The sequence below is a fragment of the Callithrix jacchus genome, chromosome Y (assembly GCF_049354715.1).
Source record: "Callithrix jacchus isolate 240 chromosome Y, calJac240_pri, whole genome shotgun sequence".
Taxonomy (NCBI): Eukaryota; Metazoa; Chordata; class Mammalia; order Primates; family Cebidae; genus Callithrix; species Callithrix jacchus.
In genome coordinates this window covers 14,473,732-14,489,481 of record NC_133525.1, presented here as the reverse complement: position 1 = coordinate 14,489,481, position 15,750 = coordinate 14,473,732, and the positions used below count along the sequence as shown (strand labels likewise).

At 38.4% G+C, this 15,750-nt stretch overlaps 1 non-coding gene across 1 annotated transcript; it reads right to left on the bottom strand.

Moving 5' to 3' along the window:
- Positions 1–9,225: 9,225 nt before the first annotated feature.
- Positions 9,226–9,332, bottom strand: LOC118151298 (U6 spliceosomal RNA). Its single transcript, XR_004739444.2, has one exon. It is a non-coding gene; the product is annotated as a U6 spliceosomal RNA (small nuclear RNA).
- Between the last annotated feature and the right edge of the window lie 6,418 nt (positions 9,333–15,750).

Below are 15,750 nucleotides of genomic sequence, written 5' to 3'. Positions count from 1 at the left end.
ACGTATTACATGTGCAATGTGATTTCATAAGCTCTTCTGTTTAAAGGATATCATTGTGATACTACAATCAATGGACATGTTTTACACATGATGTATATAACTGTTGTGCACACTCTATAGAAATATAATATACATATTAAACAAATTATGCACATTTATTGTACATCTGTATTGTGTAAACATATGCACACCAGACTAATTGTACAAACTGTACCTCTATTATATATTTCTTGCGATTCCAATTAATGTACATATGATGAATAAATTCTTGGATATAACTTTTTGCATATTAAATAGAAATTGGTGACAAAAGTGGGAGTTTCCCCGGGTCTGTACATGGTTTATACGTATACGTTTTGTGCCTATTACATACTCACGTACACAACGCACATGCCTATATTACATGGACATGTGCATATGTTTGTACATAATGTGCACACATAGATACACGCGCATTTATTGTGCATCTGTACCTAACGGATACATGATGTTCTTGAATACACATCATCATTTAGCAATAAATGTAAATGTGCATAATATTGGCAACACGCATGATTATATTGACATTATGTATAACATGTTTATAGTGACTATATATGCTGTTGTGATATGATACCATTTTGATATTACCATAGATGTAACTTTTATATGTCTTAGGGTTAGGGTTAGTGTTATACATTTATTGCAATATGCAAATAAATTTACACATTATGAATACATTCTGGGATATTAGTCTCACCATGTTATATAGAAATTACTTCAATGACCAAAGTGGGTGTACACACATGTGTCTACGTTGTTTATACGTGTACATACAGTGTATAATATGTACTCATGTACAGCCGTTACATGTCTAGCTTATATGAATCTATGCATACATAGTGTACATAAGAACATAATGTGCACACATATACACTCGTGCATATATTGTACATCTGTGCCCAATGCGTACATGATGTACATGTAGACGTACTGGTTACATGGTGTACATGTGACATAATGTGTACATGATGTTCATGTGTACATATCGTAATATTACAATAAATGTAAATGTACATAATGTTTGTAATCTGTTCATCTATATTGATATAATGTGTTACGTATGCATTGTCATTTTTTCTACTGTTGTGAATATATGATATCATTTTGACATTACAATACATAATCATATTGTACATATTATGTACATAACTATTGTGCACACATTATGTACATATAATATACATATTGCACAGATTATTTACATTTATTGTACATCTGTATTTGGTAATCACATGTACACCAGAGAAAGTGTACAGTCTGTACCTCCTTTATACATTTCTTGTGATATGCCAATAAATGTACATATGATGAGCACATTGTGGGATATAATTTTTTGCATATTAAATACAAATTACTTTTTGACAAAAGTGGGAGTTCACCCGGGTGTGTACATGGATTATACGTGTTCATATTGTGCATATTACGTACTCGTGTACATAATGTTCATGTCGATATGATATGTACATGTGCTTACATATGTACATAATGTGCACACATATGTACACGCACATATATTGCACATCTGTATGTAATGGGTACATGAGGAACATGAATACATATTATCATTTAACAATAAATGTAAATCAACATAATGTAGGCAATACATAATATTATATTGATATTATGCATTACAGGTTTATTGTAGTAACATAAGCTGTTGTGATATGATATCCTTTTGATATTATAATAGATGTACGTTTTATACATCTTAGGGTTAGTGTTAGGGTTGGGATTGTGGTTAGGTTTAGGATTAGGCTGTTTGTTTATGGTTACGTGTAGATTTAGGGTTTAGGATTATGATGCGGGTTAGGGTTAGTGTTTAAGTTTAGGGTTAGTGTAGAGTTAGGGTTAGGTTTCGGGTTAAGGTTATACCTTTATTGAAATATGTCAATAAATGTACAAATTATGAGTACATTCTGGAAAATTACTCTTAGCATGTTAGATAGAAATCACTTCAATTACCAACGTGGGTGTACACGCATGTGTGTACATAGTTTATACCTGTACATACAGTGAATATTACACACTTGCATACGTACAGAAGGTACATGTCAACCATATATGTACATATGCATACATAGTGTAGCGACGTACATACTGTGCACACATATATACACGTGCATATATTGTACATCCGTGCATAATGGGTACAAGGTTTACCTGTTTACATAATGAATATATGATGTACATGTGGACGTACTGGGTACATGGTGTACATGTGAACATAAGGTATACATGTTGTTCATGTGTACATATCGTAATATTTCAACAAATGTAAATGTATGTAATGTTTTCAATGTCTACACTTATGTTGATATTATGTATTACATGTGCAATGTGATTTGAAAAGCTGTTGTGACTAAGTGATATCATTGTGATATTACAATCAATGGACATATTGTACACATGATGTACATAATTGTTGTGCACACCTTATAAAAATATAATACACATATTAAACAGATTATGCACATTTATTGTATATCTGTATTATGTAAACATATTTACAGCAGACTAATTGTACAGATTGTACCTCTATTATATATTTCTTGCAATTTCAATTAATATACATATGATAAATAAATTTTTGGATATAATTTTTTGCATATTAAATAGAATAACTTTGGTGACAAAAGTGGGAGTTCACCCGGGTCTGTACATGGTCTATACGTATACATTTTGTGCCTATTACGTACTTGCATACACAACGTACATGCCTATATTACATGGAAATGTGCTTACATATGTACATAATGTGCACACAAAAGTACACGCGCATATATTGCACATCTGTACGTAATGGATACATGATGTACTCGAATACACATCGTCATTTAACAATAAATGTAAATGTGCATAATGTTGGCAATATGTACGATTATATTGACATTATGTATAACATGTTTATAGTGACTATATATGCTGTTGTGATATGATATCATTTTGATATTATGATAAATGTAACTTTTATATTATTTAGGGTTAGGGTTAGTGTTATACATTTATTGCAATATGCACATAAATTTACACATTATGAGTAAATTCTGGGATATTAGTCTTAACATGTTAGAAATTACTTCAATTACCCAAGTGGGTGTACACGCATGTGTCTACATACTTTATATGTGAACATACAGTGCCTTTTATGTACTTGTGTACAGCCATTACAGGTCTAGCTTATATGTACCTATGCATACATAGTGTACATAAGTACATACTGTGCACACATATATACACGTGCATATATTATACATCTGTGCCCAATGGGTACATGATGTACATGTTTACATAATGGGTACATGATTTAAATGTGGACGTACTGGTTACATGGTGTACATGTTAAAATAATGTGTACATGATGTTCATGTGTACATATCGTAGTATTACAACAAATGTAAATGTACATAATGTTTGCAATCTGTTCATCTATATTGATATAATGTGTTACGTATGCATTGTAATTTTATCTACTGTTGTGTATATATGATATCATTGTGACATTACAATACATAATCATATTGTACACATTATGTACATATAATAAACATATTGCACAGATTATTTACATTTATTGTACATCTGTATTTGGTAAACACATGTCCAGCAGAGAAATTCTACAGTCTGTATCTCTATTATTCATTTCTTGCAATATGCCAATAAATGTACATATGATGAGTACATTCTGGAATATAATTTTTTGCATATTCGATAGAAATTACTTTGGTGAAAAAAGTGGAAAGTCATCTGGGTGTGTACATGGATTATATGTGTACATAATGTAAATGTCTATATGATATGTACATGTGCGTATGTATGTACCTAATGTGCACACATATGTACACGCACATATATTGTGCATCTGTACATAATGGGTACATGAGGTACATGAATACATATTATCATTTAACAATAAATGTAAATGAACATAATGTTGACAATACATATTATATTAATATTATTCATTACAGGTTTATTGTAATTACATAAGCGGTTGTGATATGACATTCTTTTGATATTATAATAGATGTAGGTTTTATAAATCTTATGGTTAGTGTTAGGGTTGGGGTTGGGGTTAGGTTTAGGGTTAGGTTATTGGTTACATTTAGGGTTATGTGTAGGTCTAGGGTTTAGAATTATGGTAAGGGTTAGGGTCAGTGTTTAAGTTTAGAGTTAGTGTAGGTTTAGGGTTAGGTTTCAGGTTAAGGTTATACCTTTATTGAAATATGCCAAAAATGTACAAATTATGAGTACATTCTGGAATATTACTCTTAGCATGTTAGATAGAAATCACTTCAATTACCAACGTGGGTGTACACGCCTGTGTGTACATAGTTTATACATGCACATACAGTGATTATTCTGCACTTGCGTACGTACACAAGGTACATGTAAACCATATATGTACATATGCATACATTGTTTAGCGACATACATACTGTGTACACATATATACACGTGCATATATTGTACATCCGTGCATAATGGGTACAAGGTGTACCTGTTTACCTAATGAGTATATGACGTACATGTGGACGTACTGGGTACATGGTGTACATGTGAACATAATGAGGACATGTTGTTCATGTGTACATATTGTAATATTACAACAAATGTAAATGTACGTAATGTTTTCAATGTCTACACTTATATTGATATTATGTATTACATTTGCAATGTGATTTCATAAGCTGTAGTGATTAAGTGATATCATTGTGATATTACCATCAATGGACATGTTGTACACATGATGTACATAACTGTTGTGCACACTTTATATAAATATAATATACATATTAAACATATTGTGCACATTTATTGTACATCTGTATTGTGTAAACATATGCACACCAGCCTAATTGTACAGACTGTACCTCTATTATATATTTCTTGCGATTCCAATTAATGTACATATGATTAATAAATTTTTGGATATAATTTTTTGCATATTAAATAGAAATTACTTTGGTGACAAAAGTGGGAGTTTCCCCGGGTCTGTATATGATTTATACGTATACGTTTTGTGCCCATTACGTACTCACGTACACAACGTACATGCCTATATTACATGGACATGTGCGTACATATGTACATAATGGGCACGCATAGGTACACGCGCATATATTGCGCATCTGTACATAAAGGGTACATAATGTACTTGAATACACATCATCATTTTACAATAAATGTAAATGTGCATAATGTTGGCAATAAGTACGATTATGTTGACATTATGTATTACATGTGTATAGTGACTGTATGTGCTGGTGTGATATGATATCATTTTGATATTACGATAGATGTAACTTTTATATTCCTTAGGGTTATGGCTAATGTTATACATTTATTGCAATATGCACATAAATTTACACATTATGAGTACATTCTGGGATATTAGTCTTAACATGTTAGATAGATATTACTTCAATGACCAAAGTGGGTGTACACGCATGTGTCTACATAGTTTATACGTGTACATACAGTGCATACTATGTACTCGTGTACAGCCGTTACATGTCTAGCTTATATGTACCTATGCATACATAGTGTACATGAGTACATACTGTGCACACATATATACACATGCATATATTGTACATCCATGCCCCATGGGTACATGATGTACATGTGGACGTACAGGTTACATGGTGTACATGTGAACATAATGTGTACATGATATTCATGCGTACATATAATATTACAATAAATGTAAATGTACATAATGTTTGCAATCTGTTAATTAATATTCATATAATGTGTTACGTATGCATTGTGATTTTATCTACTGTCGTGAATATATATCTTTGTGACATTACAATACATAATCACATTGTACACATTATGTACATAACTATTGTGCACACATTATGTACATATAATATACATATTGCACAGATTATTTACATTTATTGTACATCTGTATTTGGTAAACACATGTCGACTAAAGAAATTATACAGTCTGTACCTCTTTTATACAGTTCTTTCAATATGCCAATAAATGTACATATGATGAGTACATTCTGGAATATAATTTTTTGAATAATAAATAGAAATTACTTTGGTGACAAAAGTAAGAGTTCACCCGGGTGTGTACATAAATTATACTTGTACATATTGTGCATATTATGTACTCGTGTACATAATGTACATGTCTGTATATGTACATGTGCATACATATGTACATAATGTGCACACAAATGTAAATGTGCATATATTGCGCATCTTTATGTAATGGGTACATGAGGTACATGAATACGTATTATCATTTAACAATAAATATAAATGAACATAATGTTGGGAATACATAATATTATATTGATATTATGTATTACAGGTTTATTGTAATTACATAAGCTGTTGTGATATGATTTTTTTTGATATTATAATAGATGTACCTTTTATACATCTTAGGGTTAGTGTTAGGGTTGGGGTTGGGGTGAGGTTTAGGGTTAGGCTTTCGGTTAGGTTTAGGATTATGTGTAGGTTCAGGGTATAGAATTATGGTAAGGTTTAGAATTAGTGTTTAAATTTAGGGTTAGTGTAGGTTTAAGGTTAGGTTTTGGGTTAAGGTTATACTTTTATTGAAATATGCCAATAAATGGACAAATTATGAGTACATTCTGGAATATTATTCTTAGCATGTTAGATAGAAATCCCATCAATTACCAACATGGGTGTACACGCATGTGTGTACATAGTTTATACATGCACATACAGTGAATATTATGCACTTGCATACATACAGAAGGTACATGTCAACCATATATGTACATATGCATACATAGTGTAGTGACGTACATACTGTGCACACATATATACACGTGCATATACTGTATATCCATGGATAATAAGCACAAGGTGTACCTGTTTACCTAATGAATATATGATGTACATGTGGACGTACTGGGTACATGTTGTACATGTGAACATAATGTGTACATGTTGTTCATGTGCACATATCATAATATTACAACAAATGTAAATGTACGTAATGTTTTCAATGTCTACACTTATATTGATATTATGTATTACATGTGCAATGTGATTTCATAAGCTGTAGTGATTAAGTAATATCATTGTGATATTATAATCTATGGACATGTTGTACACATGATGTACATAACTGTTGTGCACACTTTATATAAATATAATATACATATTAAACAGATTATGCACATGTATTGTACATCTGTATTGTGCACACATATGCACACCAAAATAATTGTACAGATTGTATCTCTATTATATATTTCTTGTGATTCCAATTAATGTACATATGATTAATAAATTTTTGGATATAATTTTTTGCGTATTAAATAGAAATTACTTTGGTGACAAAAGTGGGAGTTCACTCGGGTCTGTATATGGTCTATATGTATACGTTTTGTGCCTATTATGTACTCGCGTACACAACGTACTTGCCAATATTACATGGACATGTGTGACCGTATGTACATAATGTGCACACATAGGTACACGCGAATATATTGTGCATCTGTATGTAATGGGTACATGATGTACTTGAATACACATTGTCATTTAAAAATAAATGTAAATGTCCATAATGTTGGCAATACGTACAATTATATTGACATTACATATAACATGTTTATAGTGACTATATATGCTGTTGTGATATGATATCATTTTGATATCACGATAGATATAACTTTTATATTCCTTAGGGTTAGGGTTAATGTTATACATTTTTGCAATTTGTACATAAATTTACCCATTATGAGTACATTCTGGGATATTAGTCTTAACACGTTAGATAGAAATAACTTCAATTACCAAAGTGGGTGTACACACATGGCTCTACACAGTTTATACATGTACATACAGTGCATATTATATACTCATGTACAGCCGTTACATGTCTAGCTTATATGTACGTATGCATACATAGTGTACATAAGTACATACTGTGCACACCTATATAAACGTGCATATATTGTATATCCATGCCCAATGGGTACATGATGTACATAATTAAGTAATGGGTACATAATGTACATGTGGAAGTACTGGTTACATGGTGTTCATGTGAACATAATGTGTACATGATGTTCATGTGTACATCTTGTAATATTACAATGAATGTAAATAAATGTATGATTATATTGACATTATGTATAACATGTTTATAGTGACTATATATGCTGCTGTGATATGACATAATTTTGATATTACAATAGATGTAACTTTAATATTCCTTAGGATGATAGTTAGTGTTATACATTTATTGCAATTTGCACATAAATTTACACGCACATAAATTTACAACAAAACGCTGCATAGCGTTTCATTTTTGCACTGAGGCCTTTTTGGGCTCCTATGTTGAGTTTCAATTTAAGTGTACCTGCTGCCGAAGTGAGCACATGCCGTGCCCGGCTCTGCTTTTTTTTTCTTTCGGTTTTTATGTTGTTTATGGCAAGTGGGTAGCACTGTGTCGGTCGAGGCCAGTCTCGAATTTGTGATCTCACTGTCCGTTGGGCTCAACATTCCACTGTCATGGGATTACAGGTGTGATGCGCCGAGCCTAACCCAAGTTTTGTTTCCGTTCTGAAGGCGGAAATTTCCCATGTTAATCAAGCGGGTCTCCAACACACATCCTCGAAATATTTTTGCATTTGTCTTCGAAGCACCTAAATGGCAGGTTCCTGTGAGCCACCGTACCTGGCAGGCCGAGTTTCATGTTGACAAAAGAGAACAGATAAACTTTTCCCAGCACTGTGACTAACACCAGCTATCCTAGCCATTTGGGAGGTCGAGGTGGGTGGTTCACCTGAGGTCACGAGTTCCGGGTCAGCCTGGGCATCTTGGTGAAAATGCACTTCACTTAAAAACGAAGAAGTAGAAAAAGAAAATAACAAAAATCAGACAAATTAGTGTGCACAATCTGAACAAAACGAGGTGCCAGGTGGCCCCACTTTACACCACAAATTTCTGTATGACATACTGGTTTCCTCCTGTCACCCAGGCTGGAGTGAAACACTGCAATCTCGGCTTATTGCCACAACTGCATAGTGGGTTCCAGCGGTCGTTCTGCCGATGCCTCCCATGTAAATGTGATTGAATATGTCAACACCACCTGGAACAGACAACTTTCTGTTTATTTTTGTGAACCTAAAATCTATCTGTATTTGATTTGTACAAAACAGTTACAATGGCAATACTAAATGAATAAATAGAAAATGGCACACTGCGTAGCATTTCATCCTTGCACTGAGGCCTTTTTGGGCTTCTATGTAGAGTCCCAATTTTAGTGTACGTGCTGCCAAAGCGAGCACATGCCGTGCCCGGCTCAGCTTTTTTATTTCTTTGGTTTTTATGTTGTTTATAGCGAGCGGGTAGCACTGTGTTTGTCGACGCCAGTCTCGAATTTGTGATCTCACTGTCCGCCCGGCTCGACATTCCACTGTCATGGAATTAAAGGTGTGATGCGCCGAGCCAAACCCAAGTTTTGTTTCCATTCTGAAGACGGAAATTTCCCATGCTGGTCAGGCGGGACTCGAACACGCATCCTCGAAATTTTTTTGGCATTGGTCTTCAAAGCGCCTAAATGACAGGTTTCTGTGAGCCACCGTAACTGGCAGGCCGAGATTTATGTTATCAAATTGAAACAGGGAGGCTTTGCACAGCACTGTGACTAACACCAGCTATCCTAGCCATTTGAGAGGTCGAGGTGTGCTGTTCACCTGAGGTCACGAGTTCTGGGTCATACCGGGCATCTCGATGAAAACCAACTTCACTTAAAAAAAAAAGGAGAAAAAGAAAATAACAGAAATCAGACAAATTAGTGTGCACAATCTGAACTAAATGAGGTGCCAGGTGGCTCCACCCCCACCCCGCCTTTCTGTATGATGTACTGCTTTTCTCCTGTCACCCAGGCTGGAGTGAAACACTGCAATCTCGGCTTACCGCCACAACTGCATAGTGGGTTCCAGCGGTCGTTGTGCCGATGCCTCCCAAGTAACTGTGGTTGAATATGTCAACACCACCTAAAACAGACAACTTTCTGTTTATTTTTCTAAACCTCAAATCTATCTGTGATACTTTGTACAAAACAGTTACAACGGCAAAACTAAATGAATAAATAAAAAAACGGAATGCTGCTTAGCATTTCATTTTCACGCTGAGGCCTTTTCGGCCTTCTATGTGGAGTCCCAATTTTAGTGTTCGTGCTGCCAAAGCGAGCACATGCCATGCCCTCCTCAGCTTTTTGATTTTTTTCCGTTTTTATGTTCTTTTTAGCAAGCGGGTAGCGCTGTGTCGTTCGAGGCTAGTCTCGAATTTGTGATCTCACTGTCCACCCGGCTAGACATTCCACAGTCATGGAATCACAGGTGTGATGCGCTGAGCCTAACCCAAGTTTTGTATTTGTTCTGAAGACGGAAATTTCTTATGTTGGTCGGGCGGGTCTCCGACACGCATCCTCGAAAATTTTTTTGTGATCGTCTCTGAAGCGCCAAAATGACACGTTCCTGTGAGCCACCATATCTGGCAGGCCGAGTTTTATGTTAACAAAGAGAACAGAGAAACTTTGCCCAGCACTGTGAGTAACACCAGATATCCTAGCCATTTGGGAGGTCGAGGTGGGCAGTTCACCTGAGGTCACGAGCTCCGGGTCAGGCCTGGGCATCTCGGTGCAAACCAACTTCACTTAAAAAAAAAGAAGTAGAAAAAGAAAATAACAGAAATCAGACAAATTAGTGTGCACAATCTGAACAAAACGAGGTGCCAGGTTGCTTCAGCCCCCACCCCGCCTTTCTGTATGACGTACTGCTTTCCTCCTGTCACCAAGGCTGGAGTGAAACACTGCGATCTCGGCTTACTGCCACAACTGCATAGTGGGTTTCAGCGGTTGTTCTGCCGATGCCTCCCAGGTAACCGTGGTTGAATATGTCAACACCACCTGGAAGAGACAACTTTCTGTTTATTTTTGTGAACCTGAAATCTATCTGTATTTGATTTGTACAAAACAGTTACAATGGCAGAACTAAATGAATCAATGGAAAACGGAATGCTGCGTAACGTTTCATCCTTGCACTGAGGCCTTTTCGGGCTGCTACGTAGAGTCCCAATTTTAGTGTACGTGCTGCCAAAGCGAGCACATGCCGTTCCCAGCTAAGCTCTTATTTCTTTCGGTTTTTATGCTGTTTATAACAAGCGGGTAGCGCTGTATCATTCGAGGCCAGTCTCGATTTTGTGATCTCACTGTCTGCCCGGCTTGACATTCCACTGTCATCGAATTACAGGTGTGATGCGCCAAGCCTAACCCAAGTTTTTTTTCCGTTCTGAAGACGGAAATTTCCCATGTTGGTCGGGCGGGTCTCGAACAGGCATTTTCAAAATTTTTTTTCGTTGGTCTTTGAAGCGCCTAAATGACAGGTTCCTGTGAGCTGCTGTAACTGGAAGGCTGAGTTTCATGTTAACAAAAGAGGACAGAGAGACTTTGCCTAGCACTGTGACTAACACCAGCTATCTTAACCATTTAGGAGGTCGAGGTGGGCGGTTCACCTGAGGTCATGAGTTCTGGGTCAGCCTGGGCATCTCGGTGAGAACCCACTTCACTTAAAAATACAAAAGTAGAAAAAGAAAATAACAGAAATCAGACAAATTAGTGTGCACAATCTAAACAAAACGAGGTGCCAGGTGGCTCCACTGCTTACCGTGCCTTACTGTATGATGTATGGCTTTCCTCCTGTCACCCAGGCTGAAGTGAAACACTGAGATCTCGGCTTACTACCACAAATGCATAGTTGGTTCCAGTGGTCATTCTGTTGATGCCTACCAAGAAACTGTGGTTGAATAGGGCAACACCACCTGAGACAGACAACATTCTGTTTATTATTTGAATCTGAAACCTATCTGTATTTGATTTGTACAAAACAGTTACAAAAACATAACAAATAAATAAAAAAAACCCGAAGGCTGCCAAGCGTTTCATCCTTGTGCTGAGGCCTTTTCAGGCTTCTATGTAGAGTCCAAATTATAGTGTACATGCTACTGAAGGGAGCACATGCCATGCCCGGCTCAGCTTTTATATTTCTTTCGGTTTATATGTTGTTTATAGCAAGCTGGTAGCACTGTGTCATTCGAGGCCACTCTCGAATTTGTGATATCACTATCCACCTGGCTCGATATTCCACTGTCATGGGATTACAGGTGTGATGCGCTGAGACTAACCCAAGTTTTGTTTCTGTTCTGAAGACGGAAATTTTCCATGTTGGTCGGGCTGATCTCGAACACGCATCCTCGAAATTGTTTTGCGTTGGTCTTTGAAGCACCTAAATGAGAGGTTGCGGTGAGCCACCGTACCTGGCAGGCAGAGTTTCATGCTACACAGAGGCCTTTTCAGGCTTCTATGTAGAGTCCCAATTTCAGTGTACGTGCTGCCGAAGCGACCACATTTTGTCTGCCCGGCTCGACATTCCACTGTCACAAGATTACAGGTGTGATGCGCCGAGCCTGACCCAAGTTTTGTTTCCGTTCTGAAGATGGAATTTTCCCATGTTGGTCAGGCGGGTCTCGAACACGCACCCTCGAAATTTTTTTGCGTTGGTCTTCGAAGCGCCTAAATGACAGATTCCTGTGAGCCTCTCTACCTTGCTGGCCGAGTTTCATGCTAGCGCTGAGGCCTTTTCAAGTTTCTATGTAGAGTCCCAATTTCAGTCTACATGCTGTTGAAGCGAGCACATGCCGTCCGCTTATCTCGAAATTCCACTGTCACGGAATTACAGATGTGATGCGCCGAGCCTAACCCAACTTTTGTTTTTGTTCTGAAGACGGAAATTTTTCATGTGTGTCAGGCGGGTCTCGAACACGCACCCTCGAAATTTTGTTTGCGTTGGTCTTCAAAGCGCCTAAATGACAGGTTCTTGTGAGCCATCGTACCTGGCAGGCCGAGTTTCATGCTAGCACTGAGGCCTTTTCGGGCTTCTATGTAGAGTTTCAATTTCAGTGTACGTGCTGCCGAAGCGAGCACATGTTGTGCCCGGCTCAGCTTATTTATTTCTTTTGGTTTTATGTGGTTTATAGCAAGCGGGTAGTGCTGTCAGTCGAGGCCAATCTTGAATTTGTGATCTCACTGTCTGCCCGACTTGGCATTCCACTGTCACGCTATTACAGCTGTGATGTGCCAAGCCTAACCCAAGTTTTGTTTCCATTCTGAAGACGAAAATTTCCCATGTTCGTCGGGAGGGTCTCAAACACACAACCTCGACATTTTTTTGCGTTGGTCTTTGAAGCGCCTAAATGACAGGTTCCTGTGAGCCACCATTTCTGGCAGGCCGAGTTTCATGCTAGCGCTGAGGCTTTTCTGGGCTTCTATGTAGAGTCCCAATTTCAGTGTACATGTGGCCAAAGCAAGCACATGCCATGCCCTGCTCAGCTTTTTTATTTCTTTCGGTTTTTATGTTTTTTTTTAGCAATTTCAGTGTACGTGTTGTTGAAGCGAGCACATGCCGTCTGCCCGGCTCGACATTCCACTGTCACGGGATTACCGGTGTGATGCGCCGAGCGTAACCCAAGTTTTGTTTCCGTTCTGAAGACGAAAATTTCCCATGTTGGTCGGGCGGATTTCGAACACGCACCCTCAAAATTTTTATTGCGTTGGTCTTCAAAGTGCCTAAATGACAGGTTCCTGCGTGCCATTGTACCTGGCAGGCCAAGTTTCATGCTAGCACTGAGGCCTTTTCAAGCTTCTATGTAGAGTCCCAATTTCACTGTACGTGCTGGTGAAGCGAGCACATGCTGTCCGCCCGGCGCGACATTCTACTGTCATGGAATTAAAAGTGTGATGCGCCGAGCTTAACCCAAGTTTTGTTTTCGTTCTTAAGATGGAAATTTCCCACGTTTGTCGGGCAGGTCTCGAACATGCACCCTCGAAATTTTTTGCATTGGTCTTCAAAGTGCCTAAATGATACCTTCCCGTGAGACACTGTACCTGGCAGGCCGAGTTTCATGCTAGCGCTGAGGCCTTTTCAAGCTTCTATGTAGAGTTCCAATTTCAGTGTATGTGCTGCCGAAGCGAACACATGCCGTCCACCCAGCTCATCATTCCATAGTTATGGAATTACTGGTGTGATGCGCCGAGCCATACCCATGTTTTGTTTCCATTCTGAAGACGGAAATTTCCCATGTTGGTCGGGTAGGTCTCAAACACGCACCCTCGAAATTTTTTTGCGTTGGTTTTCGAAGCGCATAAATGACAGTTTCCTTTTTGCCACCGTACGTGGAAGGCCAAGTTTCATGCTAGTTCTGAGGTCTTTTCAAGCTTCTATGTAGAGTCCCAATTTCAGTGTACGTGCTGCTGAAGGGAGCACATGCTGTCTGCCCGGCTCGACATTCCACTGTCACAGAATTACAGGTGTGATGCGCCGAGCCTAACCCAAGTTTTTATTCTGATCTTAAGATGGAAATTTCCCACGTTGGTCAGGCGAGTCTCGAACACGCACCATCGAAATTTTTTCTGCGTTGGTCTTTGAAGCGCCTAAATGACAGGTTCCTGTGAGCACCATACCTGGCAGGCCGAGTTTAATGCTAGTGCTGAGGCCTCTTCAAGCTTCTATGTAGAGTCCCAATTTCAGTATACGTGCTGCTGAAGCAAGCAAATGCTGTTCACTTGGCTTGACATTCCACTCTCACGGGATTACAGGTGTGATGTGCCGAGATTCACCCAAGTTTTGTTTTTGTCTGAAGACGGAAATTTTCCATGATTGTCAGGCAGGTCTCGAACACGCACCCTAGAAATATTTTTTGCGTTGGTTTTAAAAGCGCCTAAATTACAGGTTTCTGTGAGCCACCATACCTGGCAGGCCGAGTTTTATGCTAGCGCTGAGTTTTTTTTAAGCTTCTATGTTGAGTTCCAATTTCAGTGAACGTTGTGCCGAAGTGAGCACATGCCATTTGCCCTGCTTGACATTTCACTGTCACAGGATTACAGGTTTGATGCACCGAGCCTAACCCAAGTTTCGTTTCCATTCTGAAGACGGAAATTTCTTACGTCAATCGGGCGGGTCTCGAACACGCACCCTCGAAATTTTTTTCACGTTGGTCTTCAAAGCACCTAAATGACAGGTTCCTGTGAGCCACCATACCTGGCAGGCCGAGTTTCATGCTAGCGCTGAGGTCTTTTCAAGCTTCCATGTAGAGTCCCAATTTCAGTGTAAGTGCTGTTGAAGCGAGCACATGCCCTCCGCTTGGCTCGACACTTGAATGTCACGAAATTACAGGTGTGATGTGCCGAGCCTAACCCAAGTTTTGTTTCGGTTCTGAAGACGGAAATTTCCCACGTTGGTCGGGTGGGTCTCGAACACGCACCCTCGAAATTTTTTTCGTTGGTCTTTGAAGAACCTAAATGATAGGTTTCTGTGAGCCACCGTACCTGGCAGCGTGAGTTTCATGCTAGCGCTGAGGCCTTTTCAAGCTTCTATGTAGAGTCCCAATTTCATTGTATGTGCTGCTGAAGCGAGCACATCCGATCCGACCGGCTTGACATTACAGTCATGAGATTACAGGTGTGATGCGCCGAGCCTAATCCAAGTTTTGTTTCCGTTCTGAAGACGGAAATTTCCCATGTTGGTCGGGCGGGTCTCGAACACGCACCCTCGAAATTCTGTTTGCGTTGGTCTTTGAAGCGCCTAAATGACAGGTTCCTGTGAGCCACTGTACATGGCAGGCCGAGTTTCATGCTAGCGCTGAGGC